Raw genomic sequence first — 12,783 nt, 5'->3', positions numbered from 1 at the left:
TGAAGTCCTTTGTTGCTGATGTTGATGGAGCAGCTGAGATGGTGCTAAAGGCTTGATATTAAACTAAGAAAATAACATCTCTACACATTGGGCAAACTGAAATGAAAGACAATGCAGCATGCTTCCAGGTTCCACCAAACCTCTGCTCCCATGTGGAATTATTTGCTTTTGTTTTATGAATGCTATTGTTCATCAGCACATACACTGCAGTAACTGTGCTTGGGAGCCCCTAGAGCAAAGGGTGAGTGTGTTTGGCTGTTTACCAGAAGGTTGGTGGTATGAGCCCACCCAGGGATGGCTGTAGACAGGATTCCTGCATTGCAGGGGGTTGGACTAGATGATTTTTGGGGAACCCTCCAACTCTACAATTCTGTGAGCTAGTACGACTGCAACTTTTCATTCTGCTCCTATTATTGTTTGCTTGAGAGTAAGTGCCAGTGTTCAATATGGTTTACTGCCAAGAATATCTGCAATCTATACACACTTATCTGGGAGTAAGTCCAACATCTGAATAAACATGCATAGAAATCGCATTGTTAGTGTGCATAGGACCCACTGAATGCCAAGTCCTTAGGCTACAATCCTATGCACACTTTTCTTTTTTTTTGCAAAGAAATTCCTTCCAACACAGCAGAACTGACCTTTAGTATAAACATCCACAGGATTCATTTCAATGAAGAGCACACTTTGTGTATGCACCAAACAAATCTGCAGCCCATGCCCACTCACTGAGACATTTAATTCTTCACGTATACAACAATATGTGTGTGTGTATAAGCTGCTGTGTACCATTGAAGTGGAGAAACAAACTGTAGTCCACAGCACTCTGCATCCATACACTTCAAAAACATCAAAAACTACAATTTTTAAAATTTATTTTAAATGCACTTATCTCATGCCATATATAAGGCCTAATCCTTCACATGTGTTCATGGAAGAACCAAGCACCACTTTTTCTGCAAGCCTTTCATCTTCAGAAATCCCGCTGGATCCAAACTGTGCCTTTGCCAAAACTGTGCTTTATGATTGTTTTACTAGACTTCTCTAGAAAAGGAGGCTACACATGAGATGTGATTTGTACTTTAAAAAAATACCCTGTTTCTGGCTCACAGGAATGTTTCAGCAGCCTTGGTTGCTGACCAACCCAGTTCTCATTCCTTTAAAAAATGTGCATAAAACAGCCTCACAATATTCTGCATCTATAAAGCAAGCAAGCAAGCAAACCTTGGAAGGTTCACTATCACAAAACATAAATTTGACCCAGGCAAGAAGTATCAAAAGAGAATTTGAAACCTTTCAACCTGTGAGATGATTTCAACAGCTAGTCAAACCTGTAAGCTCATTAACTTTCTGATCTTACACACTTTATGAGGCACCAGCCTGGCTGATTTAAACTGAACTATGCCCACTTAGAGACACTTAGGGTCACAGCCTGATACAGACAGTTTTCTCCCTCCCCCTCCAGCTTTTGGAAAAGCAAAACCACGGAGCCTTACACTAACACTTCACCCACAGGGCAGAAAAGGAAGGCAGCTGTAGTGGAAAACCGGACGCGAGATCCTCTGTGCTTACCTGAGTTTCTTAGTCAGAGCCGATTTCTTGAAGGATTTTGGTTATTCCATATCCACATGTCTCAAAAGCGCCGTTGTGGTGCGGCGTTTGGCTTTTCAAAAACAATACATGCTTAGGAAAATCCTCCCCTCTCCAACCAACCTCTCAAATTCTTTTCACCTAGTGAGCAGGGCAACTTCCTGTCTCAACTCCTCTGCCCGACTTTCAGACACTTAGCTAGGTGTAACTCCCTGTCTCACAGGCTGGCTGCCTCCCTCCGCTGACACACTGCTGACATCATCAGCTTTTATCGCCAGGGAGGCTGCCTCCCCATTCCACAGCTCTCTCTCCTCCTCCTCCTCCTCCTCGCACAAGGGGGCAAGGGAGGAGAAGAGCTGGTGATGAGTGTCCCGCAAGAGGAAGGACGCAGCTGGCACGGGGGAGAGAGAGAGGGGGAAGGAAGGAAGGACTTTCACAGCTCCAGCTCTCTGGTCAAGTCTGCTGAAAAGCAGCCTTCCCTCTGCCCTTGCGCACGCTATCGAAACGCAACAGGTTTTACAGGAAGAGTTTGCCACATTCCAGCCACACTTCCTTTCAACTCAGCTATCATGTTCATTTAATAATAATAAAAAACCCCGAGAGAACGAAAAAGGAGGTGTGTGTGAAACAAGATCTCTTGGAAAGCACAGCGTCTCCCTACCTTATCGCTCTCTGACTAATAATGACTCCAACGTACCATGCTCCCCCCTCTCTTATCACTTCCTTTGGAATGTTTTAATTCACAGTGACATCTTATGTGATGCTCTCTGCGTATCTGTGGGAAGCCTGAAAGGGCACCGGCAACATACCAAGAGAGACAACCTGTTTGACTAGGAAGAGGTCGGGTGTGGCACATGCGTAAGCACCCCAGAGATCCCTCACCGTTCGTGGCTGGAAAAGGCTGCCTTCTTATTTGTCGTATTTATGTTCCAGCTTCCCTCTAGCCAAGGCAGTATACATGGCTCTTCCCCTGGCCTTTAGCTCCACAACAGCCCTGGGAGGTAGGTTAGGTTGACCCAATGAGGGGAGGAAGAACCCTGAACCCTAGGTCTCCAGCACTCTTATTGACTGCGTTGCAACCGAGTGGGCCATAGCTCAGTGGAAGAGTGTTCGCTTTGCATGTAGAAGGTCCCAGGTTTAAACCCTGGTGCTTCCAGGTAGAGCTGGGAGAGAGATGCTGCCAGTCAGTATAGACAAATATTAGAATCATAGAATCATAGAGTTGGAAGAGACCACAAGGGCCATCGAGTCCAACCCCCTGCCAAGCAGGAAACACCATCAGAGCACTCCTGACATATGGTTGTCAAGCCTCTGCTTAAAGACCTCCAAAGTAGGAGACTCCACCACACTCCTTGGCAGCAAATTCCACTGTCGAACAGCTCTTACTGTCAGGAAGTTCTTCCTAATGTTTAGGTGGAATCTTCTTTCTTGTAGTTTGGATCCATTGCTCTATGTCCGCTTTTCTGGAGCAGCAGAAAACAACCTTTCTCCCTCCTCTATGTGACATCCTTTTATATATTTGAACATGGCTATCATATCACCCCTTAACCTCCTCTTCTCCAGGCTAAACATGCCCAGCTCCCTTAGCCATTCCTCATAAGGCATCGTTTCCAGGCCTTTGACCATTTTGGTTGCCCTCCTCTGGACATGTTCCAGTTTGTCAGTGTCCTCCTTGAACTGTGGTGCCCAGAACTGGACACAGTACTCCAGGTGACACTATTACTTCCCTTGATCTAGATGCTATACTCCTATTGATGCAGCCCAGAGTTGCATTGGCTTTTTTAGCTCTATCTAGCTCTATTGAGCTAGATAGACCAATAGTCTAGACCCAGTAAAAGGCAGGTTCCTATGCATCTCTGCACTAGCTCTGCCCAAGTAGACTTCAATAATATGCTGCTTTAAAGACCCCATCAGGGAAAACAAGACCCGCATGTGCATTTGTGTGTGTGCCGGGGACATTGGAGAGGTGTCTTTCCACCCACACAAGTAGGGATCCAACCCAAAAATGTCAACAAAATACTTAGCTAGCACCATTCAAAAAGGTTTAAAAGTGACTCAGTGTATAATCCAGAGAGCAAGCAAATGGAAGCATCACAGTATATTTTGGGCACCCTGATCCTACATAGCAATTGTGCTCAATCTGTATTTTGTTGAATAATTTTTCATATTGTTTGGCCTGTTATTTGGTGGTATTATTATTATTATTATTTGTGGGGGCGGGGTGAGGTCTGCCGCTATTAGGAACTTTGAGCTTCTTTCTGGGAGGAAAAGCAGGCAGGCAGCAAAGATTGACATGAATAAACTTTGCATCTGTAAAGGGGAAGTGGCTCTGCACTCAAGGAGTATAATTGGGAGCTGGGAGAAAACAGGGTTCAACAGCCTGGTGTTTTTATTTATTTATTTATTAGATCGACGTGAGGCAGCATAAGAACATGGGGATGGACCAAAGTGCTGCAGGTAAAAAAATACTGCTTTTGAATGCTCCCCCCCAAAAAAAAACTCCCTGCAAGGAGAAAATTAGGAGAGGACTAGGCTAAACCTTTCTGCTAACTTTCTACTTGCAGGAAAAGCCTGCAAGGTGAAAGAAACTTTATAAGAAAGGTGTGAGGATAAAATGGGGAGAACCATGCAGGCCAGTGGGAAATTTAGCAGGCGACGGGTCAGCATCCTGGGTATTTGCCCATGCTGTGTGCCTCACTACCAGTTCTTATGGCAGGGGTTGTGGCACTGAGTTCTGTATCAGCACATCAGTATAAAATCCTTCTGATGTACCGATTTCCTATTAATTTTAAAGACCATAATCCCTTCAGTCCCCCAGTTTTGAGGAAGCCAAGGGGCCACTGGGAGGCTGCTCTGCCCTTACCTCCCAGAAAGGAAACCATAACAGGTGGCCAGAATGTGAGCAAGTGCATGGCGCTTGCTTCAACTTTCCCTGCTGGAAAGAACAATTGTAATAACTTGGTAACTATGACTGCAGTCCTAACACCACCTCCCTGGGAATAAGTCCAGCTGAATTCAATAGGACTCACTACTGAATCAATAAGAGTAAGATGGTGATGTAAGAAGCAGTGGTAGAGTTTGGCTCCCCTCCTCCTCCTTCATAATTCCTTTTCCTTTTATGTCATGTCTTTTAGACTACAACCTGAGGGCAGAGACCATCTTATTATTGATTACCGTAATCCACCATGAGAATTTCCCCCTCAGCTGAACAGCAAGGTAAAATGACTTTAAATAAATAAGTTTGTAACGCTGCATTTACCATCTCTTTTAAGAAAAAAAGGCTGTCCATGTGCCCTTGCAATACAGAGGTACAGTGGTACCTCAGGTTAAGAACTTAATTCGTTCCGGAGGTCCGTACTTAACCTGAAACTGTTCTTAACCTGAAGCACCACTTTAGCTAATGGGGCCTCCTGCTGCCACCGCACCACCAGAGCACGATTTCTGTTCTCATCCTGAAGCAGTGGCGTAGCGTGGGTTGTCAGCACCCGGGGCAAGGCAAGTAATTTGCGCCCCCTAACCCGTGGATTTGCGCCCCCTAACCCTAACCCCCAGATGTTGCGCCCGGTGCGGCCGGCCCCCCCTGCACCCCCCACGCTGCGCCACTGTCCTGAAGCAAAGTTCTTAACCTGAAGCACTATTTCTGGGTTAGCAGAGTCTGTAACCTGAAGCGTATGTAACCTGAAGCGTATGTAACCTGAGATACCACTGTATTAATAATCCTTGCTACAGTTTGGCTCAGTGTTGCTCCACTAACTGTAACGTGACAGGGCTAGTTTAAACATGGTGACTTTCACAACTCTCTCTCCACTTTCTCCTCATGGACCTCCTTATGAACTTTATGAACCTCCACCGTACAGCCTGCTGAGCTGATTCTTCCCCAAGTGAAGAAGAAACAATAAAGCCGATGGGGAATGAACTCAATTAGGCCTGGAGAGACCAAGGTTCAACTCCCTGCTCAGCTTTGAAGCTCACTGGGTGACCTTAGGCCCATCGCTATCTTTCAGCCTGACCTACTTACCTCACACGTTTATTGGGAAAATGAAATGGAGTGGGTGGGTGGGTGGGTAGGTGGGAGGGAGGGAGGGAAAAGAACCAAACATACTGCCTTGGAAAAAAGTCCAGACAGAAATATAATAAGTAGATAAATCAACAGAATTAGTCCACATAAGAATTTCTGCCCCCTCGCACAAATTTGTCCTTATGCTCTTCTGATATTTAAGTTAAGAGCTGTTTCCGTTTAGTCAAAACACTGCTGTACCTTGCACCGTATGGGGTAAAAGCTGAAGCTCACCTTCGTATCAAAGGTAAAGCGACCCCTGACTGTTAGGTCCAGTTACGGATGACTCTGGGGTTGCGGCGCTCATCTCGCTTTACTGGCCGAAGGAGCCGGTGTTTTGTCCGCAGCTTCCGGGTCATGTGGCCAGCATGACCAAGCTGCTTCTGGCAAACCAGAGCAGCGCACGGAAACACCGTTTACCTTCCTGCCAGAGTGGTACCGATTTATCTACTTGCACTTTGGCATGCTTTCAAACTGCTAGGTGGGCAGGAGCTGGGACGGAGCAACGGGAGCTCACCCCATTACGGGGATTTGAACCGCCGACCTTCTGATTGCCAAGCCATAGGCTCTGTGGTTTAATGCACAGCGCCACCCACACCCTTTTTTTATAGGGTTGCCCTATTCCTAAAAGTGAAAATCTGGACAAAGTTTTGTTTTGTAGTTGTTGAGCGTAACCCCCCCTTGCCATATGTCCAGGTTTTCCCAGACATTTTGCCCATTTGCTGAAAATCCGCCAGGGCGTTCCAGGAAAACCCAGATGTATGGCTGCCCTAACTTTTCATGTAGAAGGTCTCAGGCTCTATCCCTTGTATCTGCAGGTCCCAATCACTGGGGAACCTCTATCAGTCAGTGCATGCAATATTGAGCTAGATGGGCCATTGGCCTGACTCAACATACAGCAGCTTTTTACATTCTCTTCCTGTAACAGCATTGGAAGAACTTGCCTACCTCCAGGTCAGCTGCACTGTTATGTGAGATTATCAAGTACAGTAGTATTCATGGAACGGCTTCAGTTTGATACCTTTAGGGAGCAGTGGTCTCCCATTAGAATGATTTGTGCTCGACAGGAAGAATTCCTTTCTAGTTACTCCGTCTGTTCACCGGGGGGTCTTCACTGCCTCTCTTTCATCAACCCCCCCACCCCCACCTCCTGCCTCTATTGGCTTACTGAGCATGGCTCAACCTTAGGCAGAGAGAGCAGGGAGAAACCACCACAATATTTACCACCCAGCAGCCTTGCAAGTATGCATAAGGGACAAAGCCACTTTGCCATTTATTTTATAGGGTTGCGAAGAATGATTCTCAAAAACCAACGAAGTGACGGAGGTAATGTCTCTGCTTTTTAAGATGCTGTCTAGGTTTGTCATTGCTTTTCTCCCAAGAAGTAGGCCTCTTTTAATTTCATGACTGCTGTCACCATCTGCAGTGATGGATGGTGCTTCAACAGATACAACCCTTTATTTTATTTAACACAATTCTGTACTGTTTTTTCACAAAATGGCAGCTCGGTGGTAGAGCATCTGCTTTGCACGCAGGTATCCAGGTTTGATGGCTGGCATCTCCAGGTACGGCTTGGCGTAGCCCCAGTCTGAAACCCTTGAGAGTCACTGTCAGTCTGAGTAGGGTCAATACTGAGCTAAATGCACCAATGGCGTGAACTTAGTATAAGGCTGTTTGCTATGCTCCTAATCAGTCATTACTTTTATGACCAACCCATTTTGGGACTGTACAAGTATAAGAGCCGGGCTCTGCAACACTTGGCGAGGAAGCAGGATCATTCAGCAACTAAGAAGATTGGTAATGCCTTTTTAGAAATAATGAAACAAACGTTGGCCTATACTCGGAGCATAGACAGTAGTCTTGGCTTGTTCCAGTGTCCCTTCTGAAACATATATAACCCATTGCTACAAGCCAATACCTGAACTAAAAAGATGTGGTGATGCAACTATAAGCCAGTGTTCTCAGAAGTGCTTCAAAGTTCATTAGCTCCTTGAAACTTGCAACACTTCCCAAAGTGTTGTATCTAGGATTTGTGGGAGACCTGAAGGCATTCTCAAGAGCGTAGAGGGAGACAACAGCCCTGATTGAGAGGCCTAAGCAATGAGCTCCATGCACAGACCCCCAACGAAAAGCAGGCGTTTAAGTGTGCTTCAAAAGAAGCCTTCAGAGTGCTTCTGTGCAGGGGAAATAATGCACGCTTGATGTAGCGGGCCAGTCGCAAACCCAGCTCTCACAGCGGCCCACCAGATACCGCTGGGAAGCCTGCAAGCAGCACCTGAGCACAACAGCACTCTTCTTGCTTGTGATTCCCAGCAACTAGCTTCTAGCTGCGAAACGAAGGGCTCCTTTTCCTCCAGTCTTCCCTTGCTTTGGCAAAACTTCTTCATAAACACAGCCCGCTGGGAAATTCCACCAAGTATACAACGAAAGTTCTTCATATGCTATATATATATATATATATCTGTTCCAGTAACAAGAAGCCGAAAGCACCAGCCTGAAGATGACGAGTGAGACCTCGTCGAAACGTCGCACAGACACCCCGACTCTTACACGGTAAGACACCCGAAGACACCAAAACCTGCATTCCTGTACCCGTGAAAATCTACGAAAGCATATATATATATATATATATGAGTATGTTTTGACTATGCTCCTGGCTTACACCCAGGGAGCAGTTTTTTTTTCTTATAGCAAGGGGGGAAATGTTAAAACACAAAAACTTGGGCAGGGGGGAAGGAGGAACATTGCATACCATAAAAAGTAAAACGTTTGTATTCTGTTTAGCTGTCGAAAGCTGTTTTTTCTCTCCAAACAAATGAAGCCACAGTGGAATAAACAGGCATAAGGCTGGGCTGTAGGTTAATAATTCAACAGCCTCAACATTTCTTCGCTCCTGCTAGACACAATCCACCGGGAACTTCTCTTGCATAAGGTTCTGCTACAATGAATGGGAGTTACACAAGAGTTCCATAGCAAGGAAGAAGTGAAATGGGGAATTGCTCCCACTGACTAAATAAGCATAGTATTCAGCAGATAGAGCCTTCTCCGCAGATTTGGTACAAACATGTTTACCATTTGCTGGCAACCTGTTCTTGAGAATGCAAATACATTTATTTCCAAGTAAGGCACACTCTGTTTCCATGGAATTCACTCCCAGGTTCACCCGGGGAATCTAACTGATCGTCTTTAACCTGAATATATAGCTGCAAAAACCTGATGAAGTCATAGGTCATTTAAAAACAAACTGTGCAGATAAATAATAGCACCCATGAGAGCTATAAGCACACAAGAATCTCCATTTCCCTATTACTGACAAACAGATCAAGTTGTTCCCCTTTTTCCAAGTGCTCTGAAAACATTAAGAACAAGGTAGAAAGAAGGCAGATGAGGGCACAGAGAAACAAACAACTTGCCCTAACGAAAGAAGCAGTTTCAGGTGGTTCTGTTTGCAAACTCAGAATGAAATGCTGACCTCCCTCGGGGAGGCTGTGCTGTTGCACTTCAGCTTAGGCCAGTCACATCTGGGGGCAATGTCCTTCAGGTCATTGTCACTGTGACGGGAGGCAGGCCAAAGCAGCCTCCTGCCACAGCCTCCTGCCTCCAATGGCACGAACGTATTTATGATGCTGCAACCACAGCACAAGCAAATGGTTAATAACTTCCACCCCCTATACCTGGCACCCTCCAGATGCTGTGAATTCCAACCCCCATCAGTTCTAGCTATCAGGCTTGTTCCCTGAGAGCCAGGAGCTACTTGCACAAAGCACACACCCTATGACTTCTTTCTAGAAAGCAGACAGTAGCACATGTGACATGCTGTACAATACACCGGATAGTCCCTTCCTTACATCTGTTTATTGAGTCAATTTACTTTGGAGCTTGGGGTTTTTTTAGGCCAAGAAAGAAAGAAAGAAAGAGGGGGAAACTAGCCTGCCCAACTTGTTTCCTTGATGCTTTTGTCATGGGGCCAAGTTGCTTTATCAGCTAGGACTCCCCTCTTGCTCAGAAATGGAATCCTTGCTAGGCTGCCCTAAATCCTCAGCAGATTGCCCTAAATCCAGTGTAAACCCGCTCAGCACAGAAGCTAAGCATTTCTATAACCTGATCTGATTTTTCAGTCCCTTCTCTACTCTTTCAGTCTGTGGCTGATCAAGGCTTTGTAGTCATCCCCAAGAGGCCTTTCACTCTCTGCCACACATGCTCCTGCCATATGCTTGGGACTGATAGAAACAGGACCATAACCACCATTTCCTTTTTATATACAACTTTTACTCAAGAAAATGCCTTTTGCAACCTAGGGTTTTGTTTTGTTTTTAATGGTGCAAACCTAATGGCATATCTTGCTTCATTTGTAGCTCCCCAGAAATGAGATTTTTTTTAAAAAAGGCATCAAATTTGCAGATGACACCAAACTGGGGTAGCTAATGCCGCAGAAGACAGAACTGGGATTAAAGATGACCTTAACATATTGGAGAATTGGGCCAAAACTAACAAAATGAATTTCAATAGGGACCAATGTAAGGTTTTATACTTAGGAAGGAACAGTGGCGTAGTGTGGGGGGTGCAAGGGGGGCAGGCCGCACCGGGCGCAACATCTGGGGGGGCGTGCTCGCTGCCTCCGGAGTCGCCGAAGAGCCTCGGGCGCAGGCTGTAGCAGAGCCGCATGTCTCGCGGAACCAACGAGCTGTACGCGCGTCCGGGCTGAAGGCGCCCGGCAGGCAGCGGCTCTCAGCGCTCGCCGCGGAGGACGCGCCAGGCAGCCCCTCCTCACAGCCCCGCCTCCGCCGCTGCAGCTGCTGGGCCGTTGCATTTTCCTCGCCTCTCTGCCCCCCTCCTCCTCCGGGCAAGCGGTGTCGTTTGGGCGGCAGCGCCAGCGGCAACTCGCACGTTAGGGGCTGGGGGGGGCGCAAATTACTTGCCTTGCCCCGGGTGCTGACAACTCACGCTACGCCGCTGGGCAGGAAGACCCAGATGCACAAATATAAGATGGGGGCTTGTGAGTAGTACATGTGAAAAGGATCCAAGGGTCTTATTTTCTCCTGTTCCAGAGACTAGGACCCAAACCAATGGCTTCAAATTAGAAGACTAAGCACCAGGAAAAAACTTTCTGACAGTAAGACCTGTTTGACAGAGGAATGAACTCCCTCGGGAGGTTTATAAGCAGAGGGTGGATGGCTATCTGTCCTGGATGCTTTAATTACAATTCCGCCATTGCAAGGGGTTTTACTAGTGACTACGCTTCTGTGTGAGTTTGACAAACTGAATTAAGGGCCACATTTGGCAGTGTGTACAAAGGTCTAAGGCAGGCTTCTCCTGAGACTCCAACTCCCATCATCCTTAGCTAGTAGCGCCAATGATCAAGTGTGATTGGATGTGTGGGCCAACAACTTCTGCAGGCCCCAAGTTGGGGAAATCTGGCCTAGGAACAGAACAACAGGGAAGCCGTCGTCCCAGGCCGTCATTTAACAGGCAGTCATTTACCTGCAGATGAGATGAAGCAACTGGAAATTAGGGATGATCACAGAGTGCAGTACATATGCACGTCAGATGATGAGTCATTGCTGCAAGCCTCATAATATTGCTTGGGGCAAAAATAAAAACCAGTGTCTCCAAAGTAAATTAGCAGTGTACTCTCCACCTCCCTTAAGACCACCCCCTTATGGAAGACAAAAGCAATGGTATTTCTGAATTGCTGAATATAGAACATCATCCAGAGAATGTGTATGGTGCATTGTCTTGAGTGACAGACTAGGAAGACCTGGGTTCAATCCCCCACTGAGCCATGAGTTTATGGGATGGCCCTGGGCCAGTCATTATCTGCCATCTTAATCAACCTCACAGGTTTGTCAGGAAGATTAAAATAGAGTAAGCACCATGCATGTTCCATCCCCATATGGGACAGCTGCATATTTCTGCAATGCTGGGGGTTGGTCTAGATGATCCTCAGGATCCCTTCCAATTCTACAGTTCTATGATTCTATGTATTTCACCCGAAGCACCTTGAGTGGATTGCAGAAATAAGCAGTACGGAAATAAGAATCTTCTCAAATATGACTTTTTTTCAGAAAACAAGAGATACTTGCAACAACATATAATTTACTAAGCCCTCAGACATCCCATCCATCTTGAACACTGGTTTTGCTGGTTTGGTGCTGAAGGGAATTGGAATCCAACAGTGTCTAGGAACACGAGTTTAGAGAAAGGGGATTAAGATAGGCCTATAGGGGCTTTCCTCGTCTAAAATAAAGCCCTGAATGGATTAGAATTTTGAAAGGGTCTAAACTAGGGTAATAGCAATATCTGAAAAAGAGTGGGTTGCCCCCCCCAATAATTCTTCAAGTTCAACCCTCCTACTAATACCATGAAAAATTGAGCCGGTGCTTCCTTTCAATTCAATACAAAGGAGTTAAATAGCAGTGACTCCTCCTCACTGGTGCCACCACTTTCCCACTTGTTTGCTTACCCAAGTTTTACTTGGTAGCAATGGGGTGGTTTCACAGCTCCCATAGTCCCTAAACACTGCTGCAGTGGAAATAAATAAAACAAACAGGACATTTATCATGGTTCCTTGAAGCCGTTGCAGCACACTGCGGCAGGCTTTGGGGCAGGCCAAACTGCAAGACCTTGCTGCCACCAAGGGAGCTTGGGACTTGAGGGAGTTAGTCCGAAGAAGAAGAAGAAGAAGAGTAGTTTGGATTTGATATCCCGCATTTCACTCCCCTTCAGGAGTCTCAAAGCGGCTAACATTCTCCTTTCCCTTCCTCCCCTACTCTGTGAGGTGAGTGGGCCTGAGAGACTTCAGAGAAGTGTGACTAGCCCAAGGTCACCCAGCAGCTGCATGTGGAGGAGCGGGGAAGCGAACCCGGTTCACCAGATTACAAGTCCACTGCTCTTAACCACTACATCACGCTGGCACTCAGGGGCACACCATACTCCCAAGTAATGCTTTTAGGAGTGTGATGCAGCCCAAAATTTGGAATGGGCTTCCTTTATTGCTCAACTCCAGTCACTGTAGGCCTGGTGGTCCAAATTGTGCTACACAGCCTTAGCAGAGATAGGAGGCTGCTGTGGGATGTGAAATTGGCCGATGCTTCCATAAACACTTGGGGTCCCTTTGTAACATTTATGATGGGACA

At 46.4% G+C, this 12,783-nt stretch overlaps 1 protein-coding gene and 1 long non-coding RNA gene across 8 annotated transcripts in view; one reads left to right on the top strand and one right to left on the bottom strand.

Moving 5' to 3' along the window:
* The window catches only part of FRMD4B (FERM domain containing 4B), a 262,525-nt gene that overhangs the window by 31,440 nt on the left and 218,302 nt on the right, over nucleotides 1-12,783 (bottom strand). The window lies entirely within an intron of this gene.
* LOC309525508 overlaps nucleotides 1-12,783 on the top strand; it is a 104,300-nt gene that overhangs the window by 59,027 nt on the left and 32,490 nt on the right. Inside the window, exon 3 of the long non-coding RNA XR_014216363.1 lies at nucleotides 4,725-4,806. This is a non-coding gene — a long non-coding RNA (uncharacterized lncRNA). The remainder of the gene's footprint in view (nucleotides 1-4,724; nucleotides 4,807-12,783) is intronic.

The sequence above is a fragment of the Podarcis vaucheri genome (assembly GCF_965113315.1).
Source record: "Podarcis vaucheri genome assembly, chromosome: 2".
NCBI classification, from domain to species: domain Eukaryota; kingdom Metazoa; phylum Chordata; class Lepidosauria; order Squamata; family Lacertidae; genus Podarcis; species Podarcis vaucheri.
This window is presented reverse-complemented; position numbering and strand designations above follow the sequence as displayed.